The following is a 22,328-nucleotide window of genomic DNA, read 5'->3' as shown; positions in this document are numbered from 1 at the left end:
TTGACTATTACACATTGGGTTCTGTTGGTCAAATTGTAGATCCATCTGCCTATTTTTCCGGTAATTCCTTTTGAACGCATTTCATGTGCAATAACACCATGGTCACATTTATCAAAAGCTTTTGCGAAATCTGTGTAAATTACATCAGCGTTTTGTTTGTCTTCCATAGCATCTAATGCCATATCATAGTGGTCCAGCAACTGCGACAGGCAAGAGCGCCCTGTTCTGAAACCATGTTGTCCGGGGTTATGGAGATGTTGTGATTCCATTTATTTTGTGATCTTACTTCTTAGCACTCTCACAAAAAAATTTATGATGTGCGATGTTAGTGCTATCGGTCTGTAATTTTTTGCATCTGCCTTATTTCCTCCTTTATGGAGTGGTGCTATCTCTGCTGTTTTTAGTATATCAGGAATAACGCCAGTATCTAGGCTTTGTCTCCACAGAATGTGGAGGGCCTGCGATAGTGTTTTTTTACAGTTCTTTATGAATATGGAGTTCCAAGAATCCGGGCCTGGTGCAGAGTGCATAGGCATACTGTTTATAGCTTCTTCAAAATCTAGTGGGGATAGGGTGACGTCTGATATATGATTTGATGTTGGTATCATATCCATGAAAAATTCATTTGGGTTATCAATCTTTAGTGCGTTTAATGGCTCACTGAAAACAGAGTCGTACTGCTTCCTCAGTAACTCGCTCATTTCTTTGTTGTCATCGGTGAAAGTTCCATCTCCCTTTCGCAGGGGCTCGATACTAGATGTGGTTTTTTATCTTGATTTTGCATAGGAGAAAAAATATTTCGGATTTCTCTCTATTACACTGATGGCCTTTTGCTCTCTTTGCTTCTCCTGGGTTTTTATATGATTCTTGTAGCTTGAGTTCAATTGTTTCTATTTCTCTACCTAACCTTCTTCACCGTTCTTGAGATAGGGTGCGACTCTCAAGTTGTTCCGCGATTCGTTTTCTTCGTCTATATAGGGAACGACGTTCCCGTTCCAATCTGCATCTCTTCCTCTTTTTTCTTAGGGGTATGCAGTTTGAACATATTTATTTCTATTGCTACTGAGCTTATTTTTTCCAGGCACTGGTTCAGGTTTGCATTTTCTAGCTCTTCTTCCCAGTTTAATTCTGTGAAGTCCTGGTTTATTTGCTCCCAGTTTATCTGTTTATTATTGAAGTTGAATTTGCTGAAATCTCCTCCACCGGGAATCTGGACTGGTTTGGAGCAGGAATATGGTAGGAGCAGTCTACAGAATTCCTAACACTGATGTGACTGAATTCAACTCTAATTCAACTTCAATTCAACTCAGAAACCTAATACTAGGTAACAGACTGAACAAAAACTATCTAATTATTTCTGGGGACTTTAATGTTGACCTCTGCGAGCCTGAAAACCCTACTGCTGCTAGTTTCCTCAACTGTATGAGGAAACTCATACCCTTAATCACTAGACCTACTAGAATCACTGATAGTACTGCCTCTGCTCTTGATCTCATCTGGACTAACATAACCTCTCCGCTTACTTCAGGGATAATCATTGATAGGACCACAGACCATTACACATCATTTCTCCTAACCAACATTAATAAACCACCTCTAGAAACAAGGCAGTTAAGCTTTAGGCTGCACAATGAAACTTCTATAAAAATTTTTATTGCTGCTGTTGCTAATATGAACTGGGAGTCCGAATTAGGTAACATGGGGAACATCAACCTAGCAGTGCGAACATTTTGTGCAACAAATGCAAATGCAATGCAGTGCAACAATCCTCAAATCAAATAAATCTAAGAATAAACAATATCCAAATTTGTAACAAAGTAGATGGCAAATTCCTAGGCGTTCTCATTGACCACAAGCTGAATTTCCAGGGACACATTCTAAATATATAAAAAAAAGTTTCAAAAACTAATGGTCCTAGATGCCCGAATGATCTTTCTAAGATCAGATATTATGTACCTCGCCCTGCCCTGGTGACGCTCTATTACTCTCTCATCTATCCTTATCTCAACTATGGTATTTGTCCTTGGGGTTCTACTACCCAAAATCATTTACGTCCTCTAATTACTCAACACAAAGCTGCTGTTAGCACAATATCCAACTCTGGCCCCAGACATCACTTGGTACCCTTACTCAAATCTCTGAATATGTTAGATATTAAGTCACTGCACATCCTCTCATGTGTATTATATACATATAAAATGCTGAACTGAAATGTCAATCCTGACCTTAAAAGCTTCATTGAAGGTTGTAACAGAACCCATGAGCACCACATCAGAAACAAATACCTTTTTGATATTCCAAGAGTACGACTTAATCAAACTAGAAATGCTCTACAAATCAAGGGACCCAGAATGTGGAATGACTTTCCCAATCAAGTTAAGGACTGTACCTCTCTCAACCAGTTTAAGATAAAAACTAAGCACTACCTAATGTTCAGAACTACCTTGCAGGTAACTATCCACAGTGTCTGTACCTAACCCCCTCTAACTCCACTGATGGTAATGAGATAATCCTTTCCCTTAAAACAAAGTCAAGTGCCCTTGCTGAGATACCAACTCTAATTTAGAAAAAGGCCTCCAGATTTTTAACTCATGCCATTACATTGCTCAACAACAAGTCACTTGAACTCCAAATCTTTCCAGATATTCTAAAACAAAAAGCGAGAGTAACCCCAGTCCATAAATGTGGCGAATTCACTGTTGTCAACAATTTCAGACCTATATCAATTCTGCCAAACTTGTCAAAAATATTTGAGAAACTGATCTACAAGCAGCTTTACTCTTTTCTAGCCAAACACAATATGCTTAGCTCTAGCCAATATGGCATCAGAACCAAAAAAAAAAAAACACTAACGAAGCACTGATTAGTATGATTAACTTGATACATGCAGCTCTTGATAAAATGAGTTCCCTGTTGGTTTATTTGTTGACCTACGTAAGGCTTTTGACACTGTCAACCACCAAAACCTTCTTCTTAAATTACATCATTATGGAGTCAGAGGTCACTCCCTGCAAAACCTTAAGTCTATCCTTACTGACAGGTTTCAGTATGTTTCTGTGAATAATTCTATTTCTCCTACACTACCTATCAACACTGGTGTTCCACAGGGCAGCATACTTTGTCCTCTCCTCTTTCTCATCTACATTAATGACCTTCTAAATGCCTCCCAACACCTCAAACCAATCTTATTTGCTGATGACACAACCTTTATTTTCTCCAGACCTGACTTTCTTGCCCTAAATGTTACAGTGAATGCTGAACATAATAAAGTTCATCTTTGGCTAATTGCTAATAAACTCACCTCTAACACTGACTAAACTTTCTTTATGCCCGAAACGCTTTGCGTAATAGTGGCTTTAGGCATTGTATGTACTAGCTCTACCTATAAGTCTACCAATCCTTGTAAAAATTTATTGTATGTATGTACCTTACCTAAATAAAATTGTTGTTGTTGTTGTTGTTGTTTATTTTATTTGGTAATAAATCCTCAAATCAAATTAATCTACGAATAAACAATATCCAGAACAGTAACAAAGTAGATGGGAAATTCCTTGGTGTTCTCATCGACCACAAGCTGAATTTCCAGGGACACATTCTAAATATAGCAAAAAAAGTTTCTAAAATTGTTGGCATTCTTTCTAAGATCAGATATTATGTACCTCGCCCTGCCCTGGTAACCCTCTGTTACTCTCATATTTATCCATATCTCAATTATGGTATTTGTGCTTGGGGTTCTACTTCCCAAAATCATTTACATCATCTAATTATTCAACACAAAGCTGCTATTAGAACAATATCTAACTCTGGCCCCAGACAGCACTTGGTAACCTTACTTAAATCTCTGAATATGTTAGATATTAAGTCACTGCACATCCTCTCATGTGTATTCTATATATTTATAACTCTGAACTGTAATGTCAATCCTGACCTTCAACGCTTCCTAGAAGGTTGTAACAAAACCCATGAGCACCACACCAGAAACAAATACCTATTTGATATTCCAAGAGTTAGACTTAATCAAACTAATAATGCTCTACAAATCAAGGGACCCAGAATGTGGAATGACCTTCCCAGTCATGTCAAAGACTGTACCTCTCTCAACCAGTTTAATAGAAAAACTAAGTACTACCTAATGAACTCCATATAACCTACCTTACCCCCTAAATGTCAACCCATGTCTTACTATTTTAAACAATGCTGTTTGTTTGTACAATTGCTGATTTCTGCCATATTCCTCCCCCCCCCCTTTTTTTAACACAATTTATACTTTAATCTCAATTAGTATTAAGTTTTAGTCTAAGTGTTTTTTTCCCTCCCCCCACACCTTGCCCGAAATGCTAAGCGTATAAGTGGCTTTAGGTATTGTATGTACTAGCTCTATCTATAAATCCAACATTGTTTGTAACTCTTTATCTATGTAAAGAGTTACGTAGAGGCAGACGGGCTATGGGAGCCGGTTGGCCGAGCGGACAGCACGCTGGACTTGGGATCCTGTGGTCCTGGGTTCGATCCCAGGCGCCGGCGAGAAACAATGGGCAGAGTTTCTTTCACCCTATGCCCCCTGTTACCTGGCAGTAAAATAGGTACCTGGGTGTTAGTCACCTGTCACGGGCTCCTTCCTGGGGGTGGAGGCCTGGTCGAGGACCGGGCCACGGGGACACTAAAGCCCCGAAATCATCTCAAGATGTATGTACTTTTATCTGAATAAAAAGTTGAATTTGACCTAGGGGCTTTAATCAACCTACGAGCTTCAATCATCGGCCTACGAGCCTTATTCCTGGCCAACGGGCCTTATTCCTGGCCAACGGGCCTTATTCCTGGCCAACGGGCCTTATTCCTGGCCTACGGGCCTTATTCCTGGCCAACGGGCCTTATTCCTGGCCAACGGGCCTTATTCCTGGCCAACGGGCCTTATTCCTGGCCTACGGGCCTTATTCCTGGCCAACGGGCCTTATTCCTGGCCAACGGGCCTTATTCCTGGCCAACGGGCCTTATTCCTGGCCTACGGGTTTTATTTCCAGCCTACATACTTTAATTTATTGGGCTACATCCCTTATCAATCGACCTATGAGCTTCAATCTCGGCCTACGAGCCTTACTCTCGGCCTACGTGCTTTATTCCTGGCCTACGGCTTTATTTCAAGCCTACATGCTTTATTTATTTATTTATTTATTTATTTATTTATTTATGCATATACAAGAAGGTACATTGGGATTGTGAGGATACATAATATGGTAATTACAATCTTGTAAAGCCACTAGTACGCTCAGCGTTTCGGGCAGGTCCTTAATCTAAGACAATTTTAAGTAGGTAAATACTTGCAAAATTTATAAAAAATGATAACAGTTACAAGGAAAAAAACAAAGGATGAGAGAAAATTGTAGGTATATTAAAGCACATAGGTAGCTCAGATTGATTGCAATGACACCTTGAATGATAGTTGACAAAAATTGGTAGGCACAGTACAGCATATGGCTAGCACATAAAAGAAGACAGCAATGAACACAATGATAAGGTTGTTTGGGTTAAGTACATAAAGATTGGGAGATTGGGTAACACTAGATACAGAGCAAATTTAAAGCTCAGTGTAGGAAACTAAGAAGATGAAATTAGGTACTTTTTGGTTTTGCTTTTAAATAAGGCAAAAGTTTGACAGCTTTTGAATTCACTAGGGAGTGAGTTCCATAGACTAGGTCCCTTAATTTGCATAGAGTGTTTACACAGATTAAGTTTGACTCTGGGGATATCAAAGAGATATTTATTTCTGGTGTGGTGATAATGGGTCCTATTACATCTGTCCAGGGAGAGTTTCAGAGCAGGATTTGCATTTAAGAACAGGGTTTTGTAAATGTAGTTGACACAAGAGAATGTGTGGAGGGAGTTAATATTTAGCAAGTTTAGGGATTTAAACAAGGGAGCTGAGTGTTGTCTGAAAGCAGAGTTTGTCATTATTCTGATAGCAGATTTTTGCTGGGTGATGATGGGCTTAAGGTGATTTGCAGTGGTAGACCCCGATGCACAGATACCATAATTAAGATAGGGATAGATTACTGCATAATATAGTGAGAGGAGAGCAGAGTTAGGCACATAATATCTTATTTTAGAGAGTATACCAACTGAGACTTTCTTAGTTATGTCTTAGAGACTTTCTTAGTTATGTGTTGAATGTGGGTGCTGAAGTTAAGTCTCTTGTCTAGGAATAGGCCAAGAAACTTGCCATCATTTTTATTACTGATGTTAATATTGTCTATCTGTAGCTGAATTGCATTTGATGATTTGCTTCAAAATAAGATGTAGTAAGTCTTTTCTATGTTTAATGTCAGTTTGTTAGTAGACATCTATAAGTGGACTTTTTTAAATTCATTATTCACAGCATTAATTAGTGTATGTGGGTTGGGGTCTGAATAGATAAGGGTAGTATCGTCAGCAAACAACATAGGTTTAAGAATATTAGAGACATTAGGCAGATCATTTATACATATAAGAAATAGAAGAGGTCCTAAGATACTGCCCTGTGGCAATCCAACGGTAATTGGTAGAGTGGAAGAAGTTGTATCATTGATGGCTACATATTGGTGTCTGTCACTAAGATAGGATCGGATGTAGTCAAGGGCAAGGCCTCGGATTCCATAATGTTGGAGTTTAAGTAAGAGGTAGTTGTGATTAACAGTATCAAAGGCTTTTCTTAGGTCAATGAAGAGTCCAATCGGAAACTCATTTTTGTCAAGGGCTGAGTAGATTACGTCAAGGAGACTAATGATTGCATCGTTGGTGCTCTTTTGGGACCGGAAGCCAAACTGGCAGGGGCTGAGTATGTCGAATTTTACGAGGTAGGAATAGAGCTGTTTGTAAATAATTTTTTCAAATATTTTTGATAGAATGGGTAGATTTGATATTGGTCTATAATTGTCTTTATTCATCGGGCTACGTCCCCTTTTTTCAATTGACCTACGAGCTGCACTTTCGGCCTACGAGCCTTACTCTCGGCCTACGTACTTTATTCCCAGCCTACGAGCTTTACTTCTAACCTACGAGCTTCTTTGTCTGCCTACGTGCATTCTCTGCCTATGTGCTTTATTCGGCCTACGTGCCAGACTCCCTTGGCTTGGGTGCTTTATTCAACGAACTACAAGCTTATTCATTTCACTACATGGTTTTCATCATTAGCCTACGTGACATATTTACACGGCCTCTGTGCCCCTTACTACACCCAGGCTACGTCGTTCTACGAAACGGCAGGTGACGGCGTAAAACGCAGCTGGTCACATGTAACAGTGCAAGTATTTTGCACTCTTTCATGTATAATTGTGAATTATAATTGTGGGTGGGTGTGTGTGTGTGTATGTGTGTGTGCGTGTTAGTGTGGTGTGAGATGGTACGAGAGAGATGTTGACTAGCTTCAATCCGCTGACACGGCAGTACTCAACAAGGAGGGCCTTGTGTACTGCAGGATCAGCGTGGGTCCTATAAGGGTTAGTTTTGCTTCTCAGTCCTTATTTAGGCATGAGGAAGAATACGTACACAGCTTCCCCATGTTGGGTGTGGCTGGTAGATTCAGTTAGCGACCGCCTTGCACAGAGAGGTGACCAGCCAGTCTTCCCACCCTGGTGGATGCCAGTCACCATCAGGGTGTATCCGTCTGAGTTGTGAGGTAAGAGTGTCAGTAATGCATTGTCTTGATTGGGTGTCTTAGTGGTGACGAGCTGAACCATTTAGCCAAGTATGGTGTGGGCGTGTATGGTGTGGGGGTGTATGGAGTGGATGATCCCTCCCCATTTCAATTTGGTCAATATTGTGTTAAATAATAGGATGTCAAAATGTTAAATATAAATTCCTGGGAATTGAAATAATTTGAAATAATTTGATTCAATAAATGTCTATGTGTAGAAGAACAAGCTTGACTTTTGTTTAGTCCTCTTTTTGGAATCAATGTCCCCTCAAGTAAGGGTTAAGCCTAGAAATAACTAGATGAACAGGTGAGAGATAACTAAATTAAGCAGTGTTCCTGTCGCATTGTTTAAATAAGTGGACTTTATATTTAGTTTCAATGACAGGTGGTGGGAGCTTTCATCAGAACATCAGTATAGTATAACATCATAGATAGTATAACAGTCAGGCTACACTCCCCTACTCTCTCTATTATTTCTCCTCCTACGTCACTTTACTCCCTCTCTATTATTTCTCCTCCTACGTCACTCTACTCCCTCTCCTTCCATCTCTCCCTCCTGCCTCCCCTCTTCCCATTCGCTCCCCGTTTTCTATTCCCACTCGCCTCTCTCTACCCTAGTTCCCCCCTCAACCTTAGCCATGTTTGTCCCCTCTCTTCTCTTCCTTACTTTGCTTTACTTTCTCACCTTTTTCCACGCAGAGTAGATTGTGGAGCTGGGAGACGTGGCGGCGCCCGCTGGCCTAAGCTCGCCCACGCCTGAATCAACGACTCTGGCAGCTAAGATAATTTATTACTCTTCATCTCACTGAAGTTTTACTAGAATTTGATAGTTACCTTACATTGTTACAGTATAGTTATTCTGCAATATATTATGCAATATATTCATATATTCATGCAATATATTATGCAATATATTCTCCTTTCTACCAGCTGAATTCTCCTATGGCCACACAATAACCCACAATGACTATCCCAGACGTTCAGCAGTTGACCTTCCACGTCAAATGTCCGGCTTGTTCTACAGTATAGTTATTCTACAATATATTAATCTCATTTTTCACTGAGGAACTTCATTCTGGTCCTTAATTTGCCTTCGGGTATCAGCAGTATCTTTATGCTGGTGTTTCTCTCATTAGGCAGCTGTAATATTATGCATTTTTATGTACACCACAACCCTAATAAATTATATTATTATTATCATAATTATTATTATTGTAATGATTAGTTATTATAATAATTTCTTAATTTATTATTAACATTGTTTTCAGTGTCTAATATTAAAACAATTTTTAAAGGCATGCAGTGTTAGTATTCACCAATCTTAAGGCTACATTCCTTCTCCTGCAGTTAGGCTGCGATCAAAAATGTTCTCAGACTTATTAGGCTTGATGGCTGGGGCGATTACTTTAGCCTCTTAAATTTATTAAGACAAATTCCAGGAATTGCTTCTTGCAATTTATAGCATTCATTCAGGAACTTCATCCATGTAATTTAATGCCGTCATTAATGGGGCCATTAACGCTTCACTTTCGGCTACTGCAAATTTAACGATGCCTTTTAATTTATTGTCTTAATATTTTGTTAATAGATGTGTATGGAGCTACCTTACATCTTTAACTCCAAGTTGTTCACTATTTATCATGGTTAAGCTGAGGGGGGGCTTAATGCTTGTTCCCTGGTGAGATTCATTATTGTTTTAACAGCAGTACCATTACTAGGCATGTAAGTTAACCCCCCCCACTAGCAGTGGCGTTATTCCTGACCTTTCATCCTTAATTTTCTTGTATTAAACTAACATACTCTCAACCAATGTTTTCGCGTTTTCTAAGCGTGCTAAAAACAACATTTCATTGTTTTAGGCAAATTTTAAATTACGTTTAATATACGTGTTTTGAGAATTTGTAAAGACGAGTATAAAACGGGAGGTCATAACGTTTAGTAAAACGTGTTTTAAAAATTATGATATAAAGTTTTAGAGCAAAGGTTTTTATAATGTTAATTCTAATTATTAATTATTGGATTTATTAGGTATAATTATCTTTATTGCATTTAGAAAGACAGACAGAGAGAGAGAGAGAAAGCGAGAGAGAGAGAGAAGAGAGAGGAAAGAGAGAGAGAAAGCGAGAGAGAGAGAGAAGAGAGAGGAAAGAGAGAGAAGGGAGAAAGAGAGAGAGAGAGAGAGAGAGAGAAAGCGAGAGAGAGAGAGAGAGAGGAGAGAGAAGGAAGAGAGAGAGGAGAAAGAGAGAGAAGAAGAGTGAGAAGATGAGAGAGAAGCAGAAAGATTGAGAAGAAGAGAGAGACAGAGAGAGAGAGAAGAAGGAGAGAGATATAAGAAGAAGAGAGAGAAGAATGAGAAGAAAAAGAGAGATAGAAGAAGAAAAAGATAGAGACAAGGAGAGGAGAGTGGGGAGAGATCAAGAGAGAGAGAGAGAGAGAGTTAGAGAGAGAGAGTTAGAGAGAGAGAGTTAGAGAGAGAGAGAGAGAGAGAGAGAGAGAGAGAGAGAGAGAGAGAGAGAGAGAGAGAGAGTGTGTGTGTGTGTGTGTGTGTGTGTGTGTGTGTGTGTGTGTGTGTGTGTGTGTGTGTGTACTCACTTATTTGTACTCACCTATTTGTGCTTGCGGGGGTTAAGCTTTGGCTCTTTGGTCCCGCCTCTCAACTGTCAATCAACTGGTGTACAGATTCCTGAGCCTGCTGGGCTCTATCATATCTACATTTGAAACTGTGTATGGAGTCAGCCTCCACCACATCACTGCCTAGTGCATTCCATCCGTTAACTACTCTGACACTGAAAAAGTTCCTTCTAACGTCTCTGTGGCTCATGTGGGTACTCAGTTTCCACCTGTGTCCCCTTGTTCGCGTCCCACCAGTGTTGAATAGTTTATCCTTGTTTACCCGGTCGATTCCTCTGAGGATTTTGTAGGTTGTGATCATGTCTCCCCTTACTCTTCTGTCTTCCAGTGTCGTAAGGTGCATTTCCCGCAGCCTTTCCTCGTAACTCATGCCTCTTAGTTCTGGGACTAGTCTAGTGGCATACCTTTGGACTTTTTCCAGCTTCGTCTTGTGCTTGACAAGGTACGGGCTCCATGCTGGGGCCGCATACTCCAGGATTAGTCTTACATATGTGGTGTACAAGATTCTGAATGATTCCTTACACAGGTTCCTGAACGCTGTTCTGATGTTAGCCAGCCTCGCATATGCCGCAGACGTTATTCTTTTTATGTGGGCTTCAGGAGACAGGTTTGGTGTGATATCAACTCCTAGATCTTTCTCTCTGTTCGTTTCATTAAGTACTTCATCTCCTATTCTGTATCCTGTGTTTGGCCTCCTATTTCCACCACCTAGTTTCATTACTTTGCATTTACTCGGGTTGAACTTCAACAGCCATTTGTTGGACCATTCACTCAGTCTGTCTAGGTCATCTTGTAACCTCCTACTATCGTCCTCAGTTTCAATCCTCCTCATAATTTTTGCATCATCGGCAAACATTGAGAGAAACGATTCTATACCCTCTGGAAGATCATTTACATATATCAGAAACAGTATAGGTCCAAGGACTGACCCCTGCGGTACTCCACTCGTAACGTCTCGCCAATCTGAGACCTCACCCCTCACACTGACTCGTTGTCTCCTGTTACTTAGGTACTCCTGTATCCAACGGAGTACCTTCCCTTTCACTCCAGCCTGCATCTCCAGTTTTTTCACTAGCCTCTTGTGTGGCACTGTGTCAAAGGCTTTCTGACAATTCAAAAATATGCAGTCTGCCCACCCTTCTCTTTCTTGCCTTATTTTTGTTGCCTGGTCGTAGAATTCAAGTAACCCTGTGAGGCAGGACATGCCATCCCTGAATCCATGTTGATGCTGTGTTACAAAGTTCTTTCGCTCCAGGTGCTCCACTAGCTTTCTTCGCACAATCTTCTCCATCATCTTGCATGGTATGCAGGTTAGGGACACTGGTCTGTAATTCAGTGCCTCCTGTCTATCCCCTTTCTTGTATATCGGGACTACGTTAGCTGCTTTCCAAATTTCTGGCAGTTTCCCTGTTGCCAGTGATTTGTTATACACCATGGAGAGCGGGAGGCACAGTTCTTCTGCTCCTTCCTTAAGTATCCAAGGGGAGATTCCATCTGGGCCTATAGCCTTTGTCACATCCAATTCTAGTAAACACTTCCTTACTTCCCCGCTGGTAATCTCAAACTCTTCCAGTGGTTCCTGGTTAGCTATTCCCTCTCTTATCTCTGGGATTTCTCCTTGCTCTAAGGTGAAGACCTCTTGGAATTTCTTATTCAGTTCCTCACACACTTCCTTGTCGTTTGTAGTGAATCCTTCTGCCCCTATCCTTAATTTCATAACCTGTTCCTTTACTGTTGTTTTTCTCCTGATGTGGCTATGCAGCAATTTAGGCTGAGTCTTTTCCTTGCTTGCAATGTCATTTTCGTATTGTCTTTCTGCCTCTCTTCTCATCCTAACATATTCATTCGTGGCATTCTGGTATCTTTCTCTGCTCTCCAGTGTCCTGTTATTCCTACAGTTTCTCCATGCCCTTTTCCTTTGCTGCTTAGCTAGCCTACATCTCTGATTAAACCATGGGTTTCTCATCTTCATTTCACTGTTTTCCTTTAGGACTGGGACAAACTTGTTTGCTGCGTCCTTGCATTTTTGCGTGATGTATTCCATCATATCTTGGGCCGTCTTTTCCCTGAGCTCTGTTTCCCATGCTATATCTGCTAGGCATTTTCTTATCTCCTCATAGTTTCCCTTTCGGTATGCTAACCTTTTGGTTTCGGTATCCCTCCTCGAGTTCAATAACCCTTCTTCAATCAGGTACTCAAACACCAATACACTGTGGTCGCTCATTCCTACTGGGTCCTCAAAACTGATTTCTCTTATGTCAGAGTCGTTCAGGGTGAAAACCAGGTCGAGTCTCGCTGGTTCGTCATTTCCTCTCATCCTTGTGGGTTCACTGACATGCTGGGTTAAGAAGTTTCTAGTCGCCACCTCCAGTAGTTTGGCTCTCCACGTATCCTCGCCTCCATGCGGTTTCTTGTTCTCCCAATCAATCCTGCCGTGATTGAAGTCCACCATGATGAGCAGGTGAGATCTATTTCTACAGGCAGAAGAGGCTGCCCTCTCAATTATAGTGTTAACTGCCATGTTGTTGCTTTCGTACTCTTGACTGGGTCTTCTGTCATTTGGTGGAGGATTATATATTACTGCTACTACTATCCTTGGTCCTCCCATTGTCATGGTGCCTGCTATGTAGTCTCTGAAACCCTCACAGCCCGGGATAGCCATCTCCTTAAAATTCCATTCCTTTCTCATGAGTAGGGCCACTCCTCCTCCTCCCCCTACCTTCCCTCTCTTTCCTTATTATTGTGTACTCCTGGGGAAACACGGCATTCGTTATGATTCCAGAGAGTTTTGTTTCAGTGAGTCCAATTACATCTGGGTTCACTTCTTGTGCTCTTTCCCTTAGTTCACTTGCCATGCTTGTGATCCCATCTATGTTCGAGTACATTGCCCTGAAACTAACTCTCTTCTGCTTCTCCTCTGGGGGGGACCTGTGGGGTCTGGGGTGAGCGGGAGCTGGGAGGATCTGGTATGGGGGAGACTGGTGGAGGAGGAAGGGCTTGGGGGGGTAGGGGGGAGAGGGAGGGTAGGGGGAGTGGGTGAGGGGGAGGGTAGGGGGAGTGGGTGAGGGGGGGAAGGTTGGGGGGGCTGGGTGAGAGGGGGAGGGTTGGGGGGGGGTGGGGGGATGGGGGAGAAAGGGGGGTTTGGGGGGCGTGGGGGGAAAGGGAAGGCTGAGGTGGTTGAGGAAAAGGGGAGGGTTTTGGGGAGTGGTGGAGAGGGGAAGGCTTAGGTGGGGTGGGGGAGAGTGGGGAGCTTAGGGGGGTGGGGGAGAATGGAGGGCTTGTGGGTGGGAGGGACGGAAGGGCATGTGGGAGAAGGGAGGGCTTGGGGGATGGGGGAGAAGGGAGGTCCTGGGGGGAGGGGGGAGTGGGAGGAGAGGGGTGAGTGGGAGGAGAGGGGTGGGTGGGATGAGGGTGCCTTAAGTGGGTACTTAGTGGGGGGCTGACAGGGGTTGGGGCAGGTAGGGTGTCTGTTGGGTGGAATGAGGGGGTGGTGCCGCACTCCCTGTGGCTAATGCACTGTTTGAGGAGGGTTCCCCATTCCCCTCTGGGATTGTAGGGATCGGGGGTGTGGCTCCCTGATTCCTTTCTCTCTCCCTGCGCTCCTTCCTCGCGTCTGCTGCTTGCATTCTCTCTTCCCTTGTCATATCCCTCTGCAAGAATACTCTTTTGAACTTCTCTACACCTACTAGACAGCACTTCCTTTTTAATAGTTCCTCTTTCGCTCCTTGTCTCTCCGCTCCTTTGGTCTGGTCCCTGTTTGCTCTTTAATGCCTGCTACTACTACTGCTCTATTTCTCTCTATCTATGCGTGTGTGTGTGTGTGTGTGTGTGTGTGTGTGTGTGTGTGTGTGTGTGTGTGTGTGTGTGTGTGTGTGTGTGTGTGTGTGTGTGTGTGTGAGTGTGAGTGAGTGTGAGTGTGAGTGTGAGTGTGTGTGTGTGTGTGTGTGTGTGTGTGTGTGTGTGTGTGTGTGTGTGTGTGTGTGTGTGTGTGTGTGTGTGTGTGTGTGTGTGTGTGTGTGTGTGTGTGTGTGTGTGTGTGTGTGTGTGTGTGTGTGTGTGTGTGTGTGTGTGTGTGTGTGTGTGTGTGTGTGAGTGTGTGAGTGAGTGAGTGAGTGAGTGAGTGAGTGAGTGAGAGGTGAGTGTGCGGTGTCGCTGCACACTCACCCACACTGTCGGGCCGCATGTGGGCAGAAAAAAAAAAAACAGGAGCGTCGGGAGTGAGAAAGTGACAAGTGCCTCTTTTACCTTTTTTCACTACAGCCAGCCCTCTGATGCACAGGAGTATAGACCCACAACACCAGCCACTACACTCAGCCCTCTGATGCACAGGAGTATAGACCCAGAACACCAGCAAACACAACACGTTTTCTGACGTTCTTATTTGGTCTCAGAAAGATGACACTGTAACTATTTATATAAAGTTGTCTTTTAAACGTATAAAATACGTTAATGCTAGTCAATTAAATGTGTGTGTGTGTGTGTGTGTGCTTACCTATTTGTGCTTTCGGGGGTTGAGCTTTGGCTCTTTGTGTAACAAACTAGTTGTTGTAGGAATGATCCAGAATGTTCTATCTACGCATGGGAGCGTGGGTAGTGGAACCACGTGTAGGGATCTGAGAGCACGGGAGCATCCCCTGGGGGGATGTTATAAATAATGGTGTGTTGGGCTTCTATGGGGGACTGGTACTATTAAGGGGTAAGGGTAGTTAGAAGACAGAGTATCAAATATGGGAGAGCTAAAAGGCCCGGCCCCCAAAATAAACTATCCACAGTAGTAATCACTTGCTACTAGACCATATATGTTAGTCTAAGGGTTGATCAAGGCGCTCCCACACAGGGAGAAGGGATACTCTGTAATTCATGTACTTATTTATTAACCCCTTAACAACCCCCCATATACACTCACACCAATAACAATAATAATAATAACTTTACCACACTATCTTACGTTAAAAACCTTGGTCCACATAGGCAGGATACAAGGTTTACACTAATAACAAGCTAGGGTAAAGTACTACTGGATAAGCACTGAAGCTGGATGCAGCTTAGGGTAGTGAGACCCCACGTGGTACCCTAATACAAAACACAACACTTAGGGTTAGCCAAAACACTGGCAACTACTACCCCCCAGGTCTCACCAATCGTTACTACCAGAGTAGGTACACTTAGAAATCATACAATACTTAACTTAATGGTACAGGAACTTAAGGTAAGGGAAATAAGTAAGAGGAGAAGGGAGGAGATTAGGGGTGCAGCCACAGAGTAGGTCTCGTCCGCACGAACGCCAGCCAGAGAAGAACCTCCTAGCGACCAGCTAGGCCTCCCATGTCGTGGTGCCAGAAGGAGCCTAATTGATCGTGCAGCTAAGCACATTAAAGATCTTCCCCTATGCAACGTATTGTTACTTTACAAATGATTAGAAAGTATTAGTAAGCAAAGTTGGTGCCTATGTTATTATTTAATAATCAACCCCCAGCTCAGTCTTTAAATGCTCTTTGAGAAACAATAATAGTCTTACGTCTGGCAGGGAAGATACAAACAATTGCCGCTCGATATGCACTCAACTGTACTACCAGAAAGTTTAATAGCTCAATTTTGACCTCTGGTTTCCACTGGAGAACCCAGGGTCGTAACAGGGGATTGGCGGTGGAAATAACTGGGGCCTTTGTTCACAGTTTCGTATAATGAATTATTCCACATTATTCAGTAATTTAGAGAAATTAGTCTTCATTCAAACTTTATAGTATTACTGTTTCTAGTATCGAGAGGATCCTAATTGTCAGGATGATGAGTTAAGTCACCATCAGTGACGTCACTAGCGGGACTAGTCTCAGCCGCGCAATCATTTGGGCGACCTGAGGTCACTAGGGTCACCAAAGCTCCATATTTTTGGTATTTTCTCAAAGGTCAAATAGCCATTTGGTAATCGGAAATAGCTTTTCCCTAGATGCTTGTGTAATTAACTTCAGTTAAAAAAATTCAACCAATCTGGGTCATTCAGTACAACAGAGATTAGTTGTTCAACTTAAACCCTACGAGTAACGTAGTAAGCTCAAGGCGTAAGGATACCCAGCCAGCTGGTCTGTGTAGGACAGACGGGCGGGAGGTCAGAGTGTGGTACAAGCAACGACTCAGAGAGGTGACCACTCTACCTCTCCCCCAAGATCAGCAGTCCACCGAGCTGGTCGCATAAAAGGTAGAGTTGCTAAGAGTTTGGTATAGGGAACTAGGGCATCTCATTGCCTTTTCACGTCAGGGAGTGCTCAGTTTAGGGAGTGCTTTGATTTTAGATTTTGTTTAGTTTTGAATAAACCATTTAGCTAGTAAATTGTCTTTTTATTTCCATTTTATGTAATTTATTTATATGTCCCGGACCACGTGGGGCCCAAGAGGCCGAGTTAAGTTGGACCACAGATTCTAACACCAAGTAAGAATTCATTGTCCCTTTGATTTCTAATAATTCCACACTTAACATAAAATTTAACCCTCCCATATATTACTAGTGGGGATCAAGCCCCAAGGTTTATTGATTAGCATGATTGATCCAGACCTCGGTTATTGCTCAGTGGCAATGGTCTGGTGGTGGCAGCGCAAGGCGATTCTAGAGTTTTGCTAGACGTCTATTTCACGTCATAAGGGTTGTAGAATCTTAATCCGGTCAAGCGGCTTAAGACCACGTGGCGTGGGGTGGGCTCAGGTATAGCTCTGGGGTTCCCTTGGTGTGAGTAAGTGACCACGTAGCGTGGGGTGGGCATAGGTATAGCTCTGGGGTTCCCTTGGTGTGAGTAAGTGACCACGTGGCGTGGGGTGGGCTCAGGTATAGCTCTGGGGTTCCCTTGGTGTGAGTAAGTGAACACGTGGCGTGGGGTCGGCTCAGGTATAGCTCTGGGGTTCCCTTGGTGTGAGTAAGTGACCACGTAGCGTGGGGTGGGCATAGGTATAGCTCTGGGGTTCCCTTGGTGTGAGTAAGTGAACACGTGGCGTGGGGTCGGCTCAGGTATAGCTCTGGGGTTCCCTTGGTGTGAGTAAGTGAACACGTGGCGTGGGGTCGGCTCAGGTATAGCTCTGGGGTTCCCTGGGTGTGAGTAAGTGAACACGTGGCGTGGGGTCGGCTCAGGTATAGCTCTGGGGTTCCCTTGGTGTAAGTGAACCAAGAATACGGGGGGGGGGGTGACGGTAACAAGAGAAGTAGAGAGAGGGGAACCCTCACCCGTGTTACATTTGGTTCCACCTCTCAACCGTCAATCAACTGGTGTACAGATTCCTGAGCCTATTGGGCTCTATCATATCTACACTTGAAACTGTGTATGGAGTCAGCCTCCACCACATCACTGCCTAATGCATTCCATTTGTTAACTACTCTGACACTGAAAAAATTCTTTCTAACGTCTCTGTGGCTCATCTGGGTACTCAGTTTCCACCTGTGTCCCCTTGTTCGTGTCCCACCCGTGCTGAAGAGTTTGTCTTTCTCCACTTTGTCAATTCCCCTGAGAATTTTGTAGGTGGTTATCATGTCTCCCCTTACTCTTCTGTTTTCCAGAGATGTGAGGTTCAGCTCCTTTAGCCTTTCCTCGTAGCTCATTCCTCTCAGTTCCGGGACGAGCCTGGTGGCATACCTCTGAATCTTCTCTAACTTTGTCTTGTGTTTAACTAGGTATGGACTCCAGGCTGGAGCTGCATGCTCCAGGATTGGTCTTACATAAGTGGTATACAGGGTTCTGAAAGATTTCTTACACAAGTTTCTAAAGAACAATAACGTGGCTAAAGTATATTGACCAGACCACACACTAGAAGGTTAAGGGACGACGACGTTTCGGTCCGTCCTGGACCATTCTCAAGTCGATTGTCGACAATCAACTTGAGAATGGTCCAGGACGGACCGAAACGTCGTCGTCCCTTCACCTTCTAGTGTGTGGTCTGGTCAACTTTCTAAAGGCAGTTCTTATGTTGGCCAGTCTAGCATATGCCGCTGAAGATATTATTTTGATGTGGGCCTCTGGGGACAGGTTCGGTGTGATATCAACCCCCAGATCTTTCTCTCTATTTGACTCTTGCAGGATTTCACCTCCCAGATGATACCCGTGTGTGTGTGTGTGTGTGTGTGTTTGTGTGTGTGTGTGTGTGTGTGTGTGTGTGTGTGTGTGTGTGTGTGTGTGTGTGTGTGTGTGTGTGTGTGTGTGTGTGTGTGTGTGTGTGTGTGTGTGTGTGTGTGTGTGTGTGTGTGTGTGTGTGTGTGTGTGTGTGTGTGTGTGTGTAATTACCTAAGTGTAGTTACAGGATGAGAGCTACACTCGTGGTGTCCCGTCTTCCCAGCACTCTTTGTCATATAACGCTTTGAAACTACTGACGGTCTTGGCCTCCACCACCTTCTCACCTAACTTGTTCCAACCGTCTACCACTCTGTTTGCGAAAGTGAATTTTCTTATATTTCTTCGGCATCTGTGTTTAGCTAGTTTAAATCTATGACCTCTTGTTCTTAAACTTCCAGGTCTCAGAAAATCTTCACTATCGATTTTATCAATTCCTGTTACTATTTTGTATGTTGTGATCATATCACCTCTTTTTCTTCTGTCTTCTAGTTTTGGCATATTTAATGCCTCTAACCTCTCCTCGGAGCTCTTGCCCTTCAGTTCCGGGAGCCACTTAGTAGCATGTCTTTGCACCTTTTTCAGTTTGTTGATGTGCTTCTTAAGATATGGGCACCACACAACCGCTGCATATTCTAGCTTGGGCCTAACAAAAGTCGTGAACAATTTCTTTAGTATATTGCCATCCATGTATTTAAAAGCAATTCTGAAGTTAGAAAGCGTGGCATAGGCTCCTCGCACAATATTCTTTATGTGGTCCTCAGGTGATAGTTTTCTATCTAGAACCACCCCTAGATCTCTTTCTTTATCAGAATTCTTTAAAGATTTCTCACATAATATATAGGTTGTGTGAGGTCTATGTTCTCCTATTCCACATTCCATAACATGGCATTTATTAACATTAAATTCCATTTGCCAAGTGGTGCTCCATATACTTATTTTGTCCAGGTCATCTTGAAGGGCATGACAATCATCTAAGTTTCTTATTCTTCCTATTATCTTAGCATCATCAGCAAACATGTTCATGTAATTCTGTATATCAACTGGTAGATCATTTATGTAGACAATAAACATCACTAGTGCAAGAACTGAACCCTGTGGTACTCCACTTGTGACATTTCTCCAGTCCGATACATTGCCTCTGATCACTGCCCTCATTTTTCTATCAGTCAGAAAATTTTTCATCCATGTTAGAAGCTTACCTGTCACCCCTCCAATATTTTCCAGTTTCCAGAACAACCTCTTATGTGTGTGTGTGTGTGTGTGTGTGTGTGTGTGTGTGTGTGTGTGTGTGTGTGTGTGTGTGTGTGTGTGTGTGTGTGTGTGTGTGTGTGTGTGTGTGTGTGTGTGTGTGTGTGTGTGTGTGTGTGTGTGTGTGTGTGTGTGTGTGTGTGTGTGTGTGTGTGTGTGTGTGTGTGTGTGTGTGTGTGTGTGTGTGTGTGTGTGTGTGTGTGTGTGTGTGTGTGTGTGTGTGTGTGTGTGTGTGTGTGTGTGTGTGTGTGTGTGTGTGTGTGTGTGTGTGTGTGTGTGTGTGTGTGTGTGTGTGTGTGTGTGTGTGTGTGTGTGTGTGTGTACTTACCTCGTAATCGCCCAGTATACCTTGCGTGTGTGTGTGTGTGTATACTCATCAAGAATACCTTGTGTGTGTGTGTGTGTTTTGTGTACTCACCTAGTTGTGCTTGCGGGGGTTGAGCTCTGGCTCTTTGGTCCCGCCTCTCAACCGTCAATCAACAGGTGTACAGGTTCCTGAGCCTATTGAGCTCTATCATATCTACACTTGAAACTGTGTATGGAGTCAGTCTCCACCACATTACTTCCTAATGCATTCCTAATGGCTCATTTGGGCACTCAGTTTCCACCTGTGTCCCCTAGTGCGTGTGCCCCTTGTGTTAAATAACCTGTCTTTATCAACCCTGTCGATTCCCTTGAGAATCTTGAATGTGGTGATCATGTCCCCCTAACTCTTCTGTCTTCCAACGAAGTGAGGTTTAATTTCCGTAGTCTCTCCTTGTAGCTCATACCTCTCAGCTCGGGTACTAGTCTGGTGGCAAACCTTTGAACCTTTTTCAGTTTAGTCTTATGCTTGACTAGATATGGACTCCATGCTGGAGCCGCATACTCCAGAATTGGTCTGACATATGTGGTATATAATGTTCTGAAAGATTCCTTACACAAGTTTCTAAAGGCCGTTCTTATGTTAGCCAAACTGGCATATGCTGCTGATGTTATCCTCTTGATATGAGCTTTAGGGGACAGGTCTGGCGTGATATCAACCCCAGGTCTTTCTCTCTCCCTGACTCTTGAAGTATCTCATCTCCCAAATGATACCTTGTATCTGGTCTCCTGCTTCCTACCCGTATCTTCATTACATTACATTTGCTTGGGTTAAACTCTTAACAACCATTTGTTCGACCATTCCTGCAGCTTGTCCAGGTCTTCTTGAAGCCTCAAGCTGTCCTCCTCTGTCTTAATCCTTCTCATAATTTTGGCGTCGTCAGCAAACATTGAGAGGAATGAGTCTATACCCTCTGGGAGATCATATACGTATATCAGAAACAGGATAGGTCCAAGCACAGAGCCCTGTGGGACTCCACTGGTGACTTCACGCTATTCTGAGGTCTCACCCCTAACTGAAACTCTCTGCTTCCTATTGCTTAGGTACTCCCTTATCCACTGGAGCGCCCTACCAGTTACTCCTGCCTGTTTCTCCAGCTTATGCATCAACCTTTTATGGGGTACTGTGTCAAAGGCTTTCCGACTGTGCAAAAAATGCAGTCCGCCCATCCTTCTCTTTCTTGCTTAATCTTTGTCACCTGATCATAGAATTCTATCAAGTCTGTAAGGCAAGATTTACCCTCCCTGAACCCATGTTGGTGGGTTGTCACGAAGTCTCTTCTCTCCAGATGTGTTATTAGGTTTTTTCTCACAATCTTCTCCATCACCTTGCATGGTATATGCAGTCTCCGTGGTGTAGTGGTAAGACACTCGCCTGGCGTTCCGCGAGCGCTATGTCATGGGTTCGTATCCTGGCCGGGGAGGATTTACTGGGCGCAATTCCTTAACTGTAGCCTCTGTTTAACGCAACAGTAAAAATGTGTACTTGGATGAAAAAACGATTCTTCGCGGCAGGGGATCGTATTCCAGGGACCATAGGATTAAGGACTTGCCCGAAACGCTACGCGTACTAGTGGCTGTACATGAATGTATACAAGTTAAGGACACTGGCCTGTAGTTCAATGCCTCTTGTCTGTCACCCTTTTTGTATATTGGTACTACATTAGCAGTCTTCCATATTTCTGGTAGGTCTCCCATTTCCAGTGACCTACTATACACTATGGAGAGTGGCAAGCAAAGTGCTCCTGCACACTCTTTCAATACCCATGGTGAGATTCCGTTCGGCCCAACAGCTTTTCTGACATCCAGCTCCAATAATTGCTCCTTGACCTCATCTCTTGTAATTTCGAACCTTTCCAAGGTCACCTGGTTTGCTGCCACCTCTCCTAGCGCCATGACTTCTCCCTGTTCTATTGTAAAGACCTCCTGGAACCTTTTGTTGAGTTCTTCATGCACCTCTTTGTCATTCTTTGTGTACCTGTCCTCGCCCACCCTAAGTTTCATCACCTGTTCCTTCACTGTTGTCTTCCTTCTGATATGACTGTGTAGTAGCTTTGGTTCAGTCTTGGCTTTATTAGCTATATCATTTTCATACCTTTTCTCAGCTGCTCTTCTCACACTAACATACTTGTTCCTGGTTCTCTGGTATCTCTCTCTACTTCCTGGTGTTCTGTTATTACGGAAGTTCCTCCATGCCCTTTTGTTCAGCTCCTTTGCTTTCACACATTCCTTATTAAACCACGAATTCTTCCTTTGCTTCTCTGTTTTTTCCTGTCGGACTGGGACAAACCTGCTTACAGCCTCCTGACATTTTTGGGTGACATAGT

Source organism: Procambarus clarkii, chromosome 1 (genome assembly GCF_040958095.1).
Source record: "Procambarus clarkii isolate CNS0578487 chromosome 1, FALCON_Pclarkii_2.0, whole genome shotgun sequence".
Lineage (NCBI taxonomy): Eukaryota > Metazoa > Arthropoda > Malacostraca > Decapoda > Cambaridae > Procambarus > Procambarus clarkii.
This window is presented reverse-complemented; position numbering follows the sequence as displayed.